The 20,335-nt window shown below is 37.9% G+C and overlaps 1 protein-coding gene across 1 annotated transcript in view; it reads right to left on the bottom strand.

Annotated features, from left to right (window-relative positions):
* Positions 1–19,622, bottom strand: part of LOC124283608 (serine-rich adhesin for platelets-like) — a 42,908-nt gene extending 23,286 nt beyond the window's left edge. Inside the window, exon 1 of the mRNA XM_046719598.1 lies at positions 19,554–19,622. The gene's annotated coding sequence lies outside the window, so the exon portion shown is untranslated. The remainder of the gene's footprint in view (positions 1–19,553) is intronic.
* Positions 19,623–20,335: the final 713 nt, after the last annotated feature.

The raw sequence follows: 20,335 nt of genomic DNA, 5'->3' as shown, positions 1-20,335 counted from the left end.
CTGCCTGACTATTGTTTTTTCCATCACAAGGGATAAATGTTTTAAAGCTTTATCCACGAAGGACCGTTTAGAAAAAGTCATTTTTCACTTAATTATTGGATTTTTTAAAGAAATAGAATTGATTGGCAAATATTGATTGATATGTTTTGTAAATATATTTTTTATCATTAGATTTAATTAGCAATCTTTATTGTTAGTGGTTGAATCCTCAAATGGAGTAGAAGCATTGTTAACTTATTGAAAGGTATTGAAAGTCCCAAAACATCCATATTCAAAGTATTGACCGACATTTTGATCTACCAAGCTTTAAATCGTAGTGTTATTGTTATTCTCAGTGATGGCTAATCTATGTGCAATCTGCAAGTGGCGGCACCCGTGAAGAGCCACCTCCTCGTGGTGGGTGCTGGGTAACGCTAAGAGCTCTTCAACCCCCCGTTGTGGACCCGGGGGTATATTTGGTCCACCAACCCGTTTGCCGGGGTTGCGCCCCTGTGTCGGTGGAGGACGGGAGTCTGGTTGTTGAGGGCACTGGGAGCCTTCAACCATGTTCCTTTTACCCAACACACCACTTCGCCCCTTACTTCACCTAGACGGGTGGTAGAACTGGCCCGGTTCTATCAATCGTCTGGTCACGCCAAGCCCTGTGCTACAACTGTATAATGTTGCACAAAAATTTTTTAAAATGATAACATGATTTGTGTAAGTCTTGGCGAAATTATTTGATTTCAGAATTTCAAATACTTCATTTCATGTATGTTTTTGCCTAGAGTCGTATGCCCAGAAGGCGGTGGCTCATGGGCCAATCTGGTGGAATTATTAATCTTTTAATTTTTTGCTGGAGTATATCATCCGGGTATCCTTGGTGCTGCAAGTTGGAAATCCACTTGCTTTTAGCATTGTCCTTGTGATACTCCGTGGTGGGTGGGGAGCTCGGATGATGAAATCTAAATAACTAAACATGGCTTACGAAACCCCTTAAAAGACCAAGCGTCCACTTAGCACTGATCCCGTTGAAACTGACCACAGACTGCCCAACTCAATTGATTACTGGCCACGTTTTCTTGTACTTGAAACTACAGACAAGACACCATTGAAGTTGAATCCTTTCGCCGTAGCTAAAGGTATACAAGGCATTGCCAGTGATGTTAAGAACATCAAGCGATTACGTTTCGGTGCTCTGCTGGTTGAGTGTACAAAACGGCAACAAGCCACCAACCTTATGAGTACTGAATCTTTTGTTGGCATTCCGGTCACGGTCTCAGCTCACGGTCTCAGCTCACAAAACACTCAAAACAAGCAAATGAAATAATCAGGGATCGCGATCGATTGTTTGCTGACATGTCAGAGCTTGACATCGTCTCTGAGATGAAAGGATCAAGGCGTGTTTTATGTCAAACGTTTCACAACCCGTAGAAATGATGCTACTATAAAAACAAATACATATCTATTTTCTTTCTCTTCTCCAAATGTTCCAAAATCACTAAAAGCATGATACTGTAACATCAACGTTGAAATGTACATTCCAAACCCTCTTAGATGCTTCAAATGCCAAATGTTCGGTCATGGGGTTAATACTTGCACATTGTCTGTTGTGTGTGGTCACTGTGGTCAAAAGACACATACAACAGAAGATTGTACAAGAAATGTACAAATTGCACTGGTGACCACTCATCATTCTCCAAAGACTGTCCTGTCTGGAATCATCAAATGGAGATCAACAAAATAAAATTCACCCGAAACATTAGTTTTGCGGATGCCAAAAAACTGGTCCAAAGCTCTGAACATAAAGAAAGCTATGCTTCCATAACTAAAACCACCGTCGGAAGCAACAACAAGAGTAACAAAATCATCTGCAACCTGTCAAACCAATTTGACTTGGGTTACATCAGAAGCTCCTTTGATTTTGTCATCTACAATATCTACTCAAACGCCAGAATCACTTCCCTGTACGTCTGAAATCCAATCAGTAGCATCCTCTGATCATGAGTCATCTTCTCAATCAACCCCGAAATCTTCACAAATCGTTAAAACCAAAAGTAAAAAGCCAGATTCTTTGAAAAAAGTAAATGGCAGAGTCCCAAAAGGGTCAGAAAATAAAATTATGGATTGTACAAACAAATATGGATCACTTGAGGACATGGACGTGTCCGAAAACGTCCGCTCTAGGGCACACAACTTGTCGCCCACCAAACAAGTGCTGGGTATATCCCCCATACATCCCCACAAGAGATAGCTTATTAAAATAATATCATACAGTGGAATTGCAGAGGACTAAAGACTAATTCCAATGAATTGCAACTATTAGTCCAGGATTTTACACCGTCAGCAATCTGTCTGCAGGAGACATTTTTAAAACAGACGGATACTTTTGACCTACACCATTTCAATGCGTATCACCTCTGTGACCTTATTTTTCACCTCCAGGTGATCGGGCCACTGGCGGATCTTCGATCCTTATCAAACAGAACGTTATCCATAGCCCTGTTGCACTTACTACTAATCCTCAGGCTGTTGCAGGGCGACTAACTTTGCACGTTGCGTTTACATTATGCTCTCTCTATATATCTCCGTCTTCAACGTTTCACAAAACTGATCTTCAAGATCCATATGACGAACTCCCGAAGCCCTGTAATATTATGGGAGATTTAAATGGGCACAACCCACTCTGGGGTAGTGCAAATACGAAGGCTAAAGGTAAACTACTGAAGGAGTTTTGTTCAGATAATGATTGAAGTATTTGTAATGACGGTTTCAACACCTATTTACACCCTGGTACAGGACCCTATTCTGCTCTCGACTTGTCAGAACTACTAAATGAATTTGAATGGTCAGTCCACGATGACCTCTGTGGAAGTGACCATTTTCCTACTATACTAAAACCTGTAACTCCATCTGATGTACCTCCATCAGCAAGGCGGAATTTTAAAAAGGCTAACTGGGCTTTATATGAAACACTGTGTGCAACAAAACTTAAACCTGAACTTTTTATTGACGTTCCTGATGCTATCAACTGTTTTTCTGATGCACTGAATACCATAGCTGATGAGTGTATACCACAGTCCTCTGCAATTCCACATATCCGAAAACCATGGTTCAACGATGAGTGCAAACAAGCTAGGAAGGCAAGGAAAAAAGCAGAACATTATTTCCGTCGCCATCCTATGGTGCATAATTTAAATAAATTTAAAATGTTAAATGCTAAAGCGCGGCGTACCTTTAAACAGAATAAACGCCGATCTTGGCAAAACTTATGTATCCAAAATAAATCCTCGAACGCCCATGTCCAAGGTATGGAACATGGTCCAGAAAATTGAAGGTAAAGGTACTAAATCTAGTGTCCATCATCTTAAACATGGAGATCAACTACTTACCAATAAATCAGATATTGCGAATAAACTTGGTGAAACTCTCGCTAAACACTCTTCCTCTTCTAATTATGTGCCTAAATTCCAACAATATCAAAACCAACAAGAAAGGAAAACTATTAATTTCAATTCAGATAATGGGGAAGATTATAATGAAACATTTTCTATTCACGAACTCCATACTGCTCTTGAGCAAGCTCACGATACTGCTACAGGTGCTGATAACATACATTATCAACTCCTGAAGCACTTAACAGAATCATGTTTAGAGACACTCTTACACATTTTTTATGATATTTGGACGTCAGGGAAATTTCCTTCCTCATGGTGTGACGCTATAGTAGTACCAATACCTAAACCTGGACGTGATCATACGGATCCGTCCAATTATCGACCGATTTCACTAACTAGCTGTGTTTGCAAAACCATGGAACGCATGATAAATAATCGACTTGTTTGGTACTTGGAAACAAATAACCTTATAACAGATATACAATGTGGTTTCCGTAAAAACACAAGTACTGTCGATCACCTAGTGCGTTTGGAATCATTTGTTAAGAACCTCTAATTAATTTAACAACACGCTGTGTCTATCTTTTTTTATCTTGAAACAGCATATGACACTACGTGGAAATATGGCATTTTAAAAGATTTACATGGCTTCCGATTGCGAGGCCGTTTGCCTCAATTTATAGCTAACTTTTTAAATGACAGACAATTTCAAGTCCGCGTGGGTTCTACCCTGTCTGATCATTACAATCAGGATCAGGGTGTCCCACAAGGCAGTATTTTCTCTGTCACTTTATTTAGTATCAAGATCAACAGTTTATCCAAGGTTTTAAACGATTCAATCGATGGATCACTGTTTGTGGATGATTTTAATATTTTTGTCGTGGTAAAAATATGCATACTATTGAACGGCAACTGCAGTTGTGTTTAAACAAAATAAATAAATGGTGTCTTGAAAACGGCTTTAAATTTTCCAAGTCCAAAACTAATTGTTTACACTTTTGAAGAAAATATAAGCCGCATAAAGACCCAGAACTATCTTTAAATGGTACTCCCATCAAAGTTGTCAAGGAGGCCAAGTTCTTGAGTATTATTTTTTTGACTCACACTTAACGTTTCTACCACATATTAAATCCCTTAAAACTAAATGCCTGAAGGCACTTGACTTGTTGAAAGTCGTTTCAAATTCTAAGTGGGAAGGGGATCAAGCTACCCTCCCACATCTATATCGATCACTGGTACTTTCCAAACTTGATTATGGTTCCATCGTGTATGGTGGAGCCTGCAAAAGCAACCATAAACTATTAGATTCTGTCCTAAGACTTTGTCTTGGGTCCTTTAGAACCTCTCCTGTTGATAGTCTCTACGTCGAGGCCGATGAGCCATCTCTTACACAACGCTGTATAAAATTATCCTTGCAGTATGTAACAAAACTATATTCTAATGAGTCAAATCCTGCATTTAACTGTGTTTTTAATCCTCTTTATGAGGATCTATACAATAAAATGTCTTCTCTTGTTCCGCCCCTTGGACTAAGAGTCAAACCTTTCCTTTCTGCTGCTGGCATTGAGCTAGAAAATATCTCTCCTTCCCGTTTGCTTTCTTCTCCTCCTTGGCAATTGGTTAGGCCACACGTTGACCTAACATTAACCACATTTATAAAGTCAGAAACTAATGAATTACAGTATAAACAAGAATTTAGTCAGTTAAGAAATAAATATAATACATACCAATCCTTATTTACAGATGGGTCCAAGGATGGTGGCGCAGTAGCTTGTGCCACTGTCATTGGCTCCAAAACAATATCTTTTAGATTACCTGATAACAGCTCTATTTTCACAGCAGAAGCTAACGCAATATTAACAGCCTTAAAATATATTAATAAACACCCTAAATATAAACAATACATAATCTTTTCCGATTCTCTTTCTTGCCTTCAGGCTATCAAAAATCTTTCTTGCAAACATCCACTTTTAATATCAATTATTGAATTATATAATGATCTTGCTACTGGCCAATACGACATCGTCTTCTGTTGGTTACCCAGCCACGTTGGCATTTCTGGGAACACAATGGCCGATTTTTCTGCCAAGGCAGCACTCAACAAATCTGTGACACCACTTCTTATTCCATACTCTGATTTCAAAGCTAGCATTAGAACTTACATCCGTGATCTGATGCAAAAGAAGTGGGACACCCAAGTCGGTATCAATAAATTACATGCAATAAAACCAACTATCGGTTACACCTACTTGGGTTGTCAGTCCAGATTTGAAGAGGTCATCATACGACGATGTCGTATTGGCCACACAAGATATACTCATGAGTACCTATTGAAAGGTGAGGATCCTCCGTTTTGTATTCCTTGTGATGAAAGAATCACGGTCAAGCATGTCCTGCTTGACTGTGTTGAATATTCCATCACAAGGGATATCTATTTCAAATTACGAACTATGAAGGATCTTTTTAATAATAGAAGTTCTCATTTAACTATTGCATTTTTAAAAGAATTAGATTTGTTAACTGATTTGTAAATAGATAAATATTTTATGATTGGAAGTTTAAATTAATAACTCAGATTGTTAGTGGCTGTACCCTCAAGGGGTGTTGAAGTATTGTAAAATTATTATCCTCCTGAGAGGGTACGTAAGTCCCCAAATTTCCAAAGTCAATTAAAACTTACCAGGATTTTTAAACGTAGTATTCTTGTTATTTTAATTTTGGCTAACATTTCTTAAAATCGCCAGCAGCTGAAGGGATGGTGTAAATCCAACTAGGGTCCATGCAGGTAGCAAAGGTACTGTAAGTCCCCATGGTCCCTAGTATGGTGATCTACCTTCAGTTGTTCGCGATCTATAGCCTGTTCTTATATTGTATTGTCCAAATAGTGCTATAAGTTTTAACTTTCCACGCTAGTTTTAATTCTTATTGTGATATTCTAGTTATTTTACTGTCCTTTGATGACAGGTTTATATAATATACACATGTTCCATTTCAATGTCAAATATGTTCTCGTTCATGATATGGCTGACATATTGCCGATGTGACGTTAACTCACTCACTCACTCACTGCAAGTGGCTGCAGGGATGGTTTAAATCCGGTAGGGTCCATGAGGTAGCAAAAGTGCGTAAGTCCCCATGGTCCCTAGCTTGGTGATCTACCTTCAGTTGCTGGTGATCTCCAGACCGTTTTTATAATATACGTGGCATGCTAGTTTAAATTCTATCTGAGATGTTCTAGCAAAGGTACTGTAAGTCCCCATGGTCCTTAGTATGGTGATCAACCTTCAGTTGCTGGTGATTTATAGCCCGTTCTTATCTTGTACTGTTGTCTCTCTTGATATATTTTTATGTTAGCGTACTAGTTTTAAATTAAGAGCTGTGATATTCTAGTAGTTTTACTGCCCTTAGATGACAGGTTTTTACGTTATACATTTATTGATTTGAATGTTGATATCAACTGTTCTTGGCACGATATGGCTGCAATATTGACGAAGTGACGTTAAATTTTAACTCACTCACTCACTCTAATTGTTTTACTGTCCATTGACGACAGGTTTTTAGTACATACAAATGTATGTATTCCTAAGCAATGCCAAATTTGTTCTCGTCACGATATGGCTGAAATATGTGACGTTCAGTATTAACTCACTTTTGATTTGGTTGGGTATATATGGGTTTAAGATAAAGGGATGTAACGAGTTCTATACAACTGAAGATGTTGATCTCTTTGTTTGTAACATATTTTCTATGTTGGTATGTCAACACAAAGTAAATATGCTTTAATGAAAAATTTGGAGATTACCATTCTACATTTTATCTTGGTTCTTTGAAATATTGTGTAAAATCTTGATAATGCTTGAACAACTCTACCTAAAAAACCCTGCAGCAGGCTTGTATACCCAAATAATCTTGGTAGGTATTCGTCTTGGGTCTCTTTGTACTTCAACCATTGTTCCAAATAGCCAAAAACAGATTTATTGAAACGTTTAATAAGATGGCATTCCACTATTTACCAAAGATAGATTTATCGTTGGTTCAAGACATTCAACCAGAATCATTTCATCAAAAAGTACGAATTTCACTGATAATAGCTCACAGGATTTTCGTCTGTTGCCCTTTTTCGACACTGATGTCTCGGATGAATACTATTTTCTTTTCCTAAACACGACAATATCTTAAGCCCCTTTCGCATGGACACATTTACTTATGTGGCTTGTGAACGCATTTGCTTACATGAGTAAATTTACTCCTGGAGTAAACAGACCTAAGTAAAAGTATATTTACTAGAACACAAGAGGTCTAGTAAAAGTATATTTACTTATACGTATAAATACTCTTTGAGTATTTGTGGTCATGTGAACAGAATTTATGTTTGCTTAGGTGAGTATTTCACCACATATTTAAGACATCTTAAGGGATGACTGATGCCTCCTAAGAAGAATCCTGTTTGTTAAAAGGGCCACGCGTGGACTGTCGTGGAATGATGAAGAGACTGATTATCTCTTGTCTATTTGGAATGAAAAAAATGTTGAGGAACAAGTTGAAGATCCAAAAAAGAACAAACGATCAGTGATGTCAGATGAGATGAAGATTCAATAATATGAAAAGAGTAGCGCCCAGTGCAAAATACGTGTGCACACACTCACACGAAATTTCTTGGATTGTAAAAAGAACATGAAAACAAGTGACTAGAGTCGAAAACTGCAAGTTTTATGATAAGATGAACGAGATTGTGGGCCAAAGACCAACATCACCTCTGAAGATGATAGAAAGTAGGAGCGAGAGACAGCGTCTTGCCACGCAGGTGATGTCAGATTACAGTTATAACACAGATGAGATGGATGTTGATGGAAATAATGATTTAGAAAAAAGGGATAGTAGCGAACATCTCGATGCGATTGATGATAAGGACGATCAAGCCGAAGATGATGATGATAAGGATGAAAGAAAGGAAGATGAGAATGCAAACAAAAGTGACACAGAGAGGAAAGAAGAGGAGTCAGATGACCAAGTCAAAAGGAAGCCCATGAAAAAAGAAAAGGAATTTAAGAAAACAAGACTGGAGACTGTTTTGGGAAGTATAATGAAAGTGCACTCGGAAAGTAACACAAAATTTGAAAATGCTATGATGCCATTAGAACATAAAGAAAATTGATGCAAAAATGGAGAAGGTGGAACTGGAAAAGATAAAACTAGAAATGGAAGAAAGACAAAAACGCGAGTTCCGTATGATGCAAATCATCCTTGATCGAATGAACACTAGTCAACCAATGAGTCTCGGTCATCAACCACCATCCATGCCTTGGACTTCCTGGAATCAACCAAGTCAGCCATACCAATCGTATCGTACACCAGATTGCCGATCATCTACTGAACAATCAGATGTCTCTTTTGATGATTCAGGAAATTCATTCTATCAACTTTAAATCCCTTCAACCTGTTTTGTACACGTTTACTTTCATTTAACTCAGAGTACAAAGAGACACTGAGTAGAGACATTTATCAGCAATGTTTATGTTTAGTCAGTTCTCAGATGTTACCAGATATTGTTGATTTTGATTTATCTTAACATCTTAAATGTTATATTCAGACAAATTGTCCTAATATTTAGTTACGTTTGAGTCAGATTTCCCTCAGCAAACAGATTGTGTGTTCATTTAGATTCGCTATGTTGTAGCAATGATTTGAAAACAGAAGTAAAGAATGATTTATTAAGAACTGTTTTATTGTGTTTTTGCTTGAATTGTCAGATTTCAACAAGTGCCTTTCAGCAGCAGACCTTACGCTTCATTAATATGTACCTTCAGAATTGGGTTTAGACAACAAAATCGGTCACAATGTGAATTAGAATGAAGGTATTCTGCAACGTCATCTCTCAGTCTCTTTGCACACAAAACAGCTTCTCACCATCTTCATCGTCTTCATCAATTGCATCCTCTTCTGCTTTGTCCTCTTCTCATTTCACACAAATTATGCAAAATGACACAAGCAGTGATGATAGTGCTAACAAACCCAACATCCACATTTAAACGCTTCATTTAGCACCTCAAGCGTCTATAGTTGTATTCCTTTTGCACCTCTGATAGTTTCGCAATGTGTGTATGTATATGGCTTTAAAAGCCATGGTTTCAAAGGATAGGCTTCACCAGCCACAATCACAATTGGCATTAGCACTTGTCTGTCGCGTAGTAGCAGCTGCTTTGTCCACTTTGGAAACAGGTCACTTTGCCCCTTTTAGTACAGCTCTGAGTTGCCCAAACCCCTGGCATCATGCACTTTGCCAGGCCAGCCAACATTGATGTTCGTTATGATGTACCGATGGTCACACACTGCCTGCAGAAGAATGGCGTACCATCCAGGTAGTCAGCATGTGCCAAGGATGGTGCGATGATTGGGATATGTGTTCCATCAATGGCACAGTTAGGGAATTCCCACGTCTCTTCAAAGCCCTATTTCACTTGTCTCAGTTCATTTCCTTCTGGGAACTTCACATATTTTGTTAACAATCTTTCGGATATCGCACTGCAGACGCCATGTACACAATTGTGAACTGTGGAAACTCCTACCCCAAAGAGATTAGCAATAGTTCAATACTCTGCAGAGGGAGCAAGCCAGTAGACTGCAATGCCCACCTTATGGTCCAGTTCCAGAGGTTACATAAACATCCATTGTGGAAAAACATGACTGTAGTTCATTGCAAAGAAAATGTCTCTGTAGTCATGCGAAAATTCTCCATCAAAAGTGTGTTATCAAAGGACATTTTCATGGTTTGGGACCACCAATGGCGAGATTGTCCTCTACTCCATACTTATCTCTCACGACACAAACCCAGGGCCAAACCCATACTGACAAAGTATGGGAAATCTCTCCTCCGTTTTTGTATGATCAGCTTTGTCTCAACGATATTGTCACAAATGATGAAAACTCAATTATTCTAATCATGAGATGTGAACATGATGTAAATTTACTTTTACTTATGTGAGTATATTTACTCATGTAAGTAAATTGCTTATGTAAGTAAATTATGTCCATGTGAAATAGGCTTTATACCGTGATTACATGCACCGATTTGCACATGTGAGTAAATTTACATATATCCAAAATTTACACACTGGAGTAAATTTGCACATGGGATTATATTTGCTAAACAATTAAAGTCACCCTAGATTTCTGCAGTTACCTTTCTGATGTAAAGATGGACAGACGTCTTTTTTTCGCTTCTCAGAGGAGGAAATGTTTTACTTTCCGCTTGAGTGTTGGTCTTTCGTGTGGTTTACTAAAAGAGAGGGCCTCTTGGCGGAAAGAGAGATCCACTGACTGGTGGGACCGAGTTATCATGACAACATTTTCCCATGATGATTGGAAAAACAATTTCAGAATGTCCAAGACTACCTTGGACTTTGTCTGTTCTGAACTTAATGAAACTTTGAAACCTACTGGAAATTGTGTTCATGGGCCAGTAAGCGTCGAGAAACAGGTCGCAATTGCAATATACTGGTTAGCGTCATGTGTCGAATACAGAACAATTGCAAACCTATTCGGTGTCAGCAGAAACAACTGTGTGGAAGTGTGCACACAATGTTTGTAACGCTATAACAGATACTTTAACCCACAAATACGTAAAGTTTCCAAAAGTAAATGACCTCAAAAAGGTCATTCAAGGATTTCAAGACACCTGGGGCTTCCCAACTGCGGTGGCGCCATTGACGGTTGCCATATTCCTATTATTGTACCAGAGGAAGCACACGGAGATTATTTGAATAGAAAAGGATTCTATTCGTTGATTTTGCAAGCTGTGTGTGATCACAGAGACATTAACATTGGCTACCGGACAGAGTGCATGATGCACGCGTGTTTGGAAACTCTGAAATATATCACAAAGGTGAAAATAAGCAACTCTTTCCCAATTGGAATAAGGAAAGTGTGCTACCGACTAAAGAAGCAGCAATACCAGTTATGTTAGTGTTTGATCCTGCATATCCATTGAAATGTTGGTTAATGAAACCTTTTCCCAACCATTGTCAGTTGACTCCTCAACAACAAACATTCAACTATCGACTTTCACGTGCAAGGATGACCATTGAGAACTCATTCGGACGTCTTATGGGACGATCGAAGTGTATGCAAAATGTCTAGATGTGAAGGTCGACTTTGCATGCACCGTGGTTGCAGCTTGTGTTGTTTTGCACAATATGTGGAATGCATATGTGGAATGCAGAATGAAGAATATGACCAGGAATGGAATGAAGATAGAGATTATGCTGATACGGACAGAAATGATGGTGACAGAGATGATGAAGCAATTATGATGTGTGCAAGAATAATTCGAGAAGACATTGCCACTGCCATGTTGTGCAACCTCATCTGAAGGTTAGGTTAAGATTGCACAAGTTCACGAACTAATCAGAGAAAGATCTACTAGACGTTCTTTATAATCATGTTTCAGATGCCATGACTTATAAATGATGACTTCCAGATGACTTACCCATTTAATCTGTTCCAACTACTGCTTCCTATATTAAAATACTTTGATCGTGTTTCCCTTTTAAATGTATGTGAGATGACCAGAAAGGACGTTTTCAAAAATAAAACAGTTAACAGAAATGTGTAACGTATGTTATATTTGGGATACACTTTCTTAGTAAAAATATTTGTTTTAACAGAAATGCGATCAAATGTTCTCATTTACTTCAAAAAGTACAAAAGTTTTGAAGCAATTGTCTCCTTGCACGATTTCATCCATAATGTCGAAGTATTTGAATGTTACCCTTCCTGCTCCACTCTTTTTAAGTTTTCCTTTAGTGAGTCTGTAGGTACGCCTAAGCGTATGCATTTTCCCTTTGCACTGGTCCGATGTCTGTTACCATGTTTTCAGAAATATTCTTATAAATGCCAGCATTGCTTATCTTAGGATCATACAGTTGACATTCAATGTTATTTTCCTTCCATAAATTAAGCAAATACATTGTTTCCTCATCAGACCACGCTAAACCTCTTCGTCTGCCTGGCATTTTCAGCATGTGTGTGGTTTCAGAAAAGTCAGTGTGCAATGAAAAGTACACTGTCTAGATTGTACCAGACGTCTAGGACTAAACATAGATATTATGAAATGTTTTAGGTGTATACATAGACAAAAGCCCATGAAATATTGCTCACCAGATAAAATTTACACATGAGATTAAATCTGCTGTGCGTTTATATTGCCAAATTTGCATAGTGAGTAAATTTAAATACATGCAAAAATACTTTTGCATCTACCCAAACCAAGTGCAAATTTACTCCATATTCAAATTTACTTAGGTGTGCAATTGCGTTTATATGACTAAAGTACTCCTGCGTGTATTTATTTGCACAAATGCAGAATTTACATAGGTGTGCAAATCGGTCCATGTAAACAGGGCTTTAGACACGAATATTAGCCGCAGTATTCTTTGTCTGTAGGATTCTCGTCATTACTGTCCTGTAAATACTCTCTAATATAATACAGACTAGCTTTCTGCATATACCATACGTTCATGATACGAAATGAATTGTTGTCTTCACTCAACATCTTACTCAAATTTTATGTGTTACTCCAGGGGCCCTTCTATACAAAAACGAATTGAATTGGAACATCATTGTATGCCAAATGCGGTGATATACTATCCAAAAAAAGAAACACATAGGCATTTTGTATTTATAAAAATCTATTAATTTCATTTTGTGTTCAAACAATCGTCAAAATATGTAACAAAAGTGTTCATAACACGATTTTACACAATTGTACAAGTCAAAAATCGATTTTACCTGAAAATGTTGATTTCGATGAGATTTCTTACAAGGGTTAAAAAGGCATCGCCACAACGCAACAGAAATCACCTTGAAGTTGAAATTGTGCAGCAAAGAGCATACACTGTCTGGTTTTAGAAATCCAGATTACTTTCGGAAATCGACATTCGTTTTGAAGAAGTTTCAAGGTCAAATCACTACGCCACGTCTTGACGCTGCGACACGGAACATCTCAAATGAACGAATGCAAGCTGGAGTTTATCAATCTTTTGTTGTCAGACGTCTGAATGTTAGTCTTAGCACAATATCACGGCCTGCAGTTCGTTACAACCAAACAGGTATAACAAACGACCGTCCCCGTACAGGCAGACCCCTAGTCACCACTGTCGCCCAAGATCGGTACATTCGGGTACTACATTTACGTGATCGTACCGCCACGTGTGAGAGCACAACAGCCAGGGTGCCTGGACTTCAGAGGATATCCGGTCAAACGGTACGGAACAGGTTGAGAGAGATTGGACTGAGAGCCAGGAGACCCGACGTCGGGGCCGTTCTACGTCGTCGCCATCGCGCTCAAGGTCTCCGTTAACTAAAAATTATCCAAGTGGTTGTATAGACATGACCTTCTTCAAAACTGATGTAAACATTTAGGCACTAAAGTATATTTGTGGACGAGTTATGCATGTTTGAGAATACAACATTTTCGCAACGGATTTCTGGCCTATGCTTTCTCTTTTGGGATAGTATATATGCTGGTGATGGAGTGTCTGGTCAATACTGATTTATTTGCACACCGCCATCATGCGACTGGAATATTGCCGAGTACGGCGTTAATCTATAAAAAATAGATCTTAACATCTTCGAATAGAACACTATATATGTAATTAATACCAACAACAATAAAAGAACGATGAGCCATTATGAATTTTACCTTAGCCCCTGCTCCTGTTTTCGTCTCTATTCCATCCAGCTAGCACCATTAGGCTCTTCGATCGTTTACTTACTTCTTTTGCTGCAAGGGAAACAACTGAATTTTGACGTTCATCTTGTTGCATCGATCAATGATTTCTGGATATTTTGTGAAATCTATGTATGCGACTATGCAGAGAGGCGATACAAAGACTGAAGAAACAGAGACTGAATTTGCGCAGGTATATATCTACGTGAATTTGTCATGTCTGCATGTATCGGGAGTGATCTGCGCAGGTATATATCTACGTGAATTCATTATGAAAATCCTCTTGAAGTCCCGATAGTTACTGTCCTGAACAAACGTATGTCATACGTGTCATCCGTGAATGGAAAAAAGTCATTTTTAATTGTTAAGTGTGTAATATTGAAACCTTTTTGAGTGCTGTATTCGGATTTTCCGTTCTATGTTGAGACAGGTTTTCAGTTAAAACGAAGATCCTTAGTTTTAGTGTATACTGATAGTAAAACCCTTTCGTTGGACCCATTGACACAAATGATCTCAGTTGCATCCAAACATAAAGAGAAAGTAGTCTGAAGGGGAAGCCTCAAGACATAACAATATAAATACTGAGATAATAGACAAACCATTGGTGTTGTTGAATAGAGCAGTCTATTTAGTGGCACGTGTAGGTGTAAAATGCTTACGGCCAAAGTACAATAGCCACATTTTACAACAGACAATCAGTCGAGTGACAAACAATAATCTCTTTTGCATTACATTATATTTATCATAATAATAACGGTGATGTTGAAAGGCCCTAACACCTCAGTCAAATATAACATGAAGTGCAAATTTGAGTAAGATACAAAAATTTCCAATTTTTTCATAACTGTTGATTTCTCGTAAATAGGCTAAAATCTAGTGGTGAGAAACTGTTGTAAAAAGTTCAGATATAGTTTGAATATCATCATATCAATGTTGTCTGATGAGAGCACAATCAACCCATTTAAGCAAAATATTCTCCAAATAGCTAAATCCAATACGAGGCCATGTTTGGCATCAAGTTTCAAAATGACAAAAATCTGTTTAGTGGAATATGAAGACATGAAGGATGACCTCAGTTGCACAACAGTTAACGTTCCCTTATGTGGGCCAATACTCGACATGGCATATGTACCGAGGCAGGCAGACTATAATGTAGACAGCTGTCTCATCATACTCAGTTAACACCATGATTCTTGGAGAAATGGAGAATACAGTTTAGTTTTGAAAAGGCGATATGACAAAGTTAATTAAGGTACGACCAATACCTCATCCCTCACCTTCCCGATTAAGTAGATTACGACTGTTCATACAGCTCAAATATTGTTATGTGCGGCATGGCAAAACAAGCAGAAACGGAGAAAACCCTATATTCAAATAGATGTCTTTCCAAGTGATTAGTAGTACCGTCAAAAGACAACGATGATTGTTGCCTTTTTCCTTATTGATTTTACCTTAGAGCTTGGTCACAGTCACCAGTTCCCATATCCCGTCTCCCACCACACTACACTGCGTATGTGAAATGGAAACTAAACTACGTCCCTGGCTCGCTTGTTTATCAAACCAACAGAGTATTTATTATCAAGACAAATTTGCCACATGGATCAATGCTCTCTGAGAATACATTGTATCGGGACATGCTGAAAGGATGAAAGTTGGGTGATGTTGACTTAAATATCTGGATTTTAGCTGATATTTGTACAAAATATGACAAACAAAAAATTTGTCATGTCTGCATGTATCGGGAGTGATCTGCGCAGGTATATATCTACGTGAATTCATTATGAAAATCCTCTTGAAGTCCCAATAGTTACTGTCCTGAACAAACGTATGTCATACGTGTCATCCGTGAATGGAAAAGTCATTTTTAATTGTTTAGTTGTTTGTTTATAGTGTTCAACATTATAAATAATTTAATCGCTTGCTAACAAACAAAAATAACACGCATCATTGTTATGCTTCTTATATATTCATGGGAAGTAAGGCATGCACGTTACGCTATCTCACAAGCAGACAATAATACCTTTTTTTGCAAACGTCATAACACAAACACGCTCAATGGTCGACAATACATTTCGCGATGCATGGTTGTGCTTGTTTTTTGCGTGCGTGTGTGTGCGTGCGTGTGTTTGCCATGTACTTGACTGTGGCCTGGCATAGTATGGCATCTCAACGGCACTTTCAAGAAGTGCCGATACGAATGCGAATGGTAAACTCCTTAAGAAATATATTTAATTGAATAACACATGTATATCTAATGATGATTCAACCAGTTATTTATATCCAGCCATTGGAACATATTCGGCCTCGATCTACCACTCACCGATTCAAACTCGTATGATGAATTTGAATGGATGGTCTGTGGGGACTTATGTGGGAGTGATCACTTACCTACAATTCTCAAAACTATCAATCTTTGCGATGATCCTCTTAGTGCTAAACACTTAAAACATGACCATTTTAAGGACACTGACAGTCGTTTTCGGATATACATATGTAACACTGCTGACAAAACAACATCAAAGTCCTCTGTAACTTCATGTATTCGAAGGGGCGGTGGGGTAGCCTAGTGGTTAAAGCGTTCGCTCGTCACGCCCGGGTTCGATTCCCCACATGGGTACAATGTGTGTAGGCCATTTCTGGTGTCCCCCGCCGTGATATTACTGGAATATGGCTAAAAGCGGCGCAAAACTACTCACTCATGTATTGGAAACCCATGATATAATCATTAATGTAAACAGGATACAATTTGTAGGACAAAAGCAGAAAAATATTATCGCTGACATCGCAGTCCATAATAATCAGTTTGAAATGCCAAGACTCGACGCGCATTTAAAGAAAACAGTCTTGGAGGACTTATGTTTCCAAAATAAATTCTCGTACACCAGTGTCAAAGGTGTGGATCATGATACAAATATGGACTTCAAGGAATTTTCCACCTTCAAGGCAAAATGCCATTGTAGTCCCTATACCAAAGCCTGGCCGGGATTTTACAGATAGATCGAATTACAGAGGTATGTTTTTGACTAGCTATGTCTGTAAAACCATTGAACGAATGGCAAATAATAGATTATTTTGGTACCTGGAAAACAATTACCCTATTACCAATATTTAATGTGGTTTCTGGAAAAATCGAAGTCCTATTGACTATGTACTGGAATCCTTTGTCAAAAATACTAACTAACAAATCAATTGTCATTGATCTAGCGAAAGCATACGATACTCACTGGATGTCGTTATTTCTTGTCGTGGTAAACAAATGCACAAGAGGCAAATCTGTCATAATAGGCCTAGGATTAAGAGGACTGAAGTACCCTTTTTGATAACGTCTCCTTCGTCCATGGAGAGACCTACAAAGCCCGTTTAAACTACTTGATTCTGTACCCTCCCAAGATCTAAAACTATGTCTAGAAACTTTCCGAACTTCTCCTATGTACTGTCTGTACATTGAAGCAGATGAGCCCCCTCTTAACCAACGCCGCATTAAACTCTCTTTGCAGTATGTTGCAATGAGTCCAACTCTTCATATAGACGTGTTTTAATCTCCTTTATGAGTATCTTTATAACCAAAGATCTTCTATGGAAAGGTGAAGATCCTCCTTCTGTATCCTTTGTGATGATAGAATCACGAACTTCATCGATGTTTTTGATTACAAAGGATAACTGGTTCTGATCGCGAACTGTAGTTAATGCAGTCACGAGTGTCATGCCTGGGTGTATTATCCATGAAGGACGTTTGAATATATCATTTCGGATTTTAAAAAAAAATAGAATTGATTGGAAAATATTGATTAATATGTTCTGTAAATAGCTAAATGATGTTTATCATTAAATTCAATGAACAATCGTTATTGTTACTTTCTGTATCCTCAAAGGGAGTTAACGTAGTGTAAAGATATTGTCCCCCTAAAAGGGAACGTAAATCTCAAAACATTCAAAGTATTGATCAACATTTTGATCTATCAGGCTTTTTAATCGTAGTGTAATTGTCATTTTCAATGATGGCTAACCTATCTGCAATTCCCAGCGGCTTCAAGGATGGTGTAAAACCGGCTAGGGTCCATGCAGTTAACAGTACTGAAAGTCCCCATGGTCTCTTGTCCGTTTTTATATTCTATTGTCCTGAATAGTGCTGTCCAACGTGACATGCTATCTGCGATGTTCGGGGTTGTTTTACTGTCTATTGACTACATGTTTTTATAGAATCTATGTATTCCCTAAAGGCTCCCAAATGTGTTCTCGTCACGATATGGCTGAAATATGGGTCGCTAACTCACTCACTCTTAATTTGGTTATATATGGGTTTAAGTTAAAGGGATGTAAAGAGTTCTCTACAATTGAAGAAGTTTATTGTTTCGGTTGTAACGTATTTTATATGTTGGTATGTCAACACCAAGTGAGTATGATTTACATAGAAATTTGGAGATTCACATTTTACATTTTATCATGCACATACGTTGAAACATTGTGTAAATTCTTGATAATACTTGAACACCTTGTTGTTCCAAACAGCTGGTACATTAAACAATTCCGTATGCATACTATTGAAGGGTATATTATGCCCTTACATTGTGCAAAAATGGTCCCATAGCTTTCAGAGGCAATAATGTATGACTAGTACTGGTTTTACCAGCATCAAACAAAATGCAAAATTATTCTGTAACGTGGGCCATGGCCTTGTATATTGAAATAAAACTGTCTGTCTGTCTGTCTGTCTGTCTCTGAAATGTGTATTAAGATATGGCATTCCACTATTTCCAAAAGTCTGAAATGTTTAACCAGAATATTAAGATATGGCATTCCACTATTTCCAAAAATACGACAATCACAGAAACAAGCCTATTATATCTATCGTTACCAAAGATTTAAGGTAAACTTTCCACTTTTTAATCGTAGAATATGTACAATTTTAAGATATTTCTAACCAGAATCATATTTATCAAAATGGTGATCTTCAGTTGTTGGCAAAATATAGCCTGTTTTTATATTGTATTGTACTAATTACTAGAATCTTGATAATCTATTCACTTCTGCTTTTACAATTTACCCTAATTACTACGTATAAAATTAATTGCTCAAATGGCGAAATTTAAAATGTGGTTTTCAGGAAGACTTTATACAACATCGACTAGCTTTCCACATACATCATACACAATACACAATCTTACACAATGTGTTGTGCTACTCCCTTCTACACAAAAACTAACTAAATTAGAATGTCATTGTATCCCAAATTGCGATTATTTGTGTTGGTGATGGATTTTCTTGTCAACACTGAATTATTTGAAGACTGACAACATACGACTGAAATAATGTCGAGTACGACGTTAAACTATAAAAATTGCCTCTCAAAGAAGTTATAAATAATACATCGTGACATCTTCCTATAGAAGACTATATATGTGATTAGTATCAACCATAATCCAAAGTGGATGAACCATTATGAATTTTACCTTAGCCCCTGCTCCTGTTCTCGTCTCTAATCCATCCAGCTAACATCATTACGCTCTTCGATCGTGTACTTTTTTTTCGTGCTGAATACTGACGTTGATCTTGTCGCATCGATCAATGCTTTCTGGATATGTTGTGAAGTCTATGCATGCGACTATGCAGAGAGGCGATTCAAAGACTGAAGAAACAGAGACTGAATTTGCGCAGGTATATATCTACGTGAATTTGTCATGTCTGCATGTATCGGGAGTGATCTGCGCAGGTATCTATCTACGTGAATTTGTCATGTCTGCATGTATCGGGAGTGATCTGCGCAGGTATATATCTACGTGAATTCATTATGAAAATCCTCTTGAAGTCCCGATAGTTACTGTCCTGAACAAACGTATGTCATACGTGTCATCCGTGAATGGAAAAAGTCATTTTTAATTGTTAAGTGTCGATCGATCAATGCTTTCCCGATATGTTGTGAAGTCTATGTATGCGACTATGCAGAGAGGCGATACAAAGATTGAAGAAACAGACACAAAGTTCGTAGTATCGAAACATCTACAGTGAGTGCTGAATTCAGCTTTTCCGTTCTATGTTGAGACAAAAGTTTTCAGTTAAAATGAAGATCCTTAGTTTTAGTGTATACAGATAGTAAAACCCTTTCGTTGGACTCATTGACACAAATGATCTCAGTTGCATCCAAACATAAAGAGAAAGAAGTCTGAGGGGAAGCCTCAAGACGTAATCAATATAAATACTGAGATAATTGACAAACCATTGTTGCTGTTGAATA

This window comes from Haliotis rubra, unplaced genomic scaffold (assembly GCF_003918875.1).
Source record: "Haliotis rubra isolate DU_JTF1 unplaced genomic scaffold, ASM391887v1 Scf318, whole genome shotgun sequence".
Lineage (NCBI taxonomy): Eukaryota > Metazoa > Mollusca > Gastropoda > Lepetellida > Haliotidae > Haliotis > Haliotis rubra.
The sequence above is the reverse complement of the archived record's forward strand: the minus strand, read 5'-3'. Positions and strand labels throughout refer to the sequence as shown.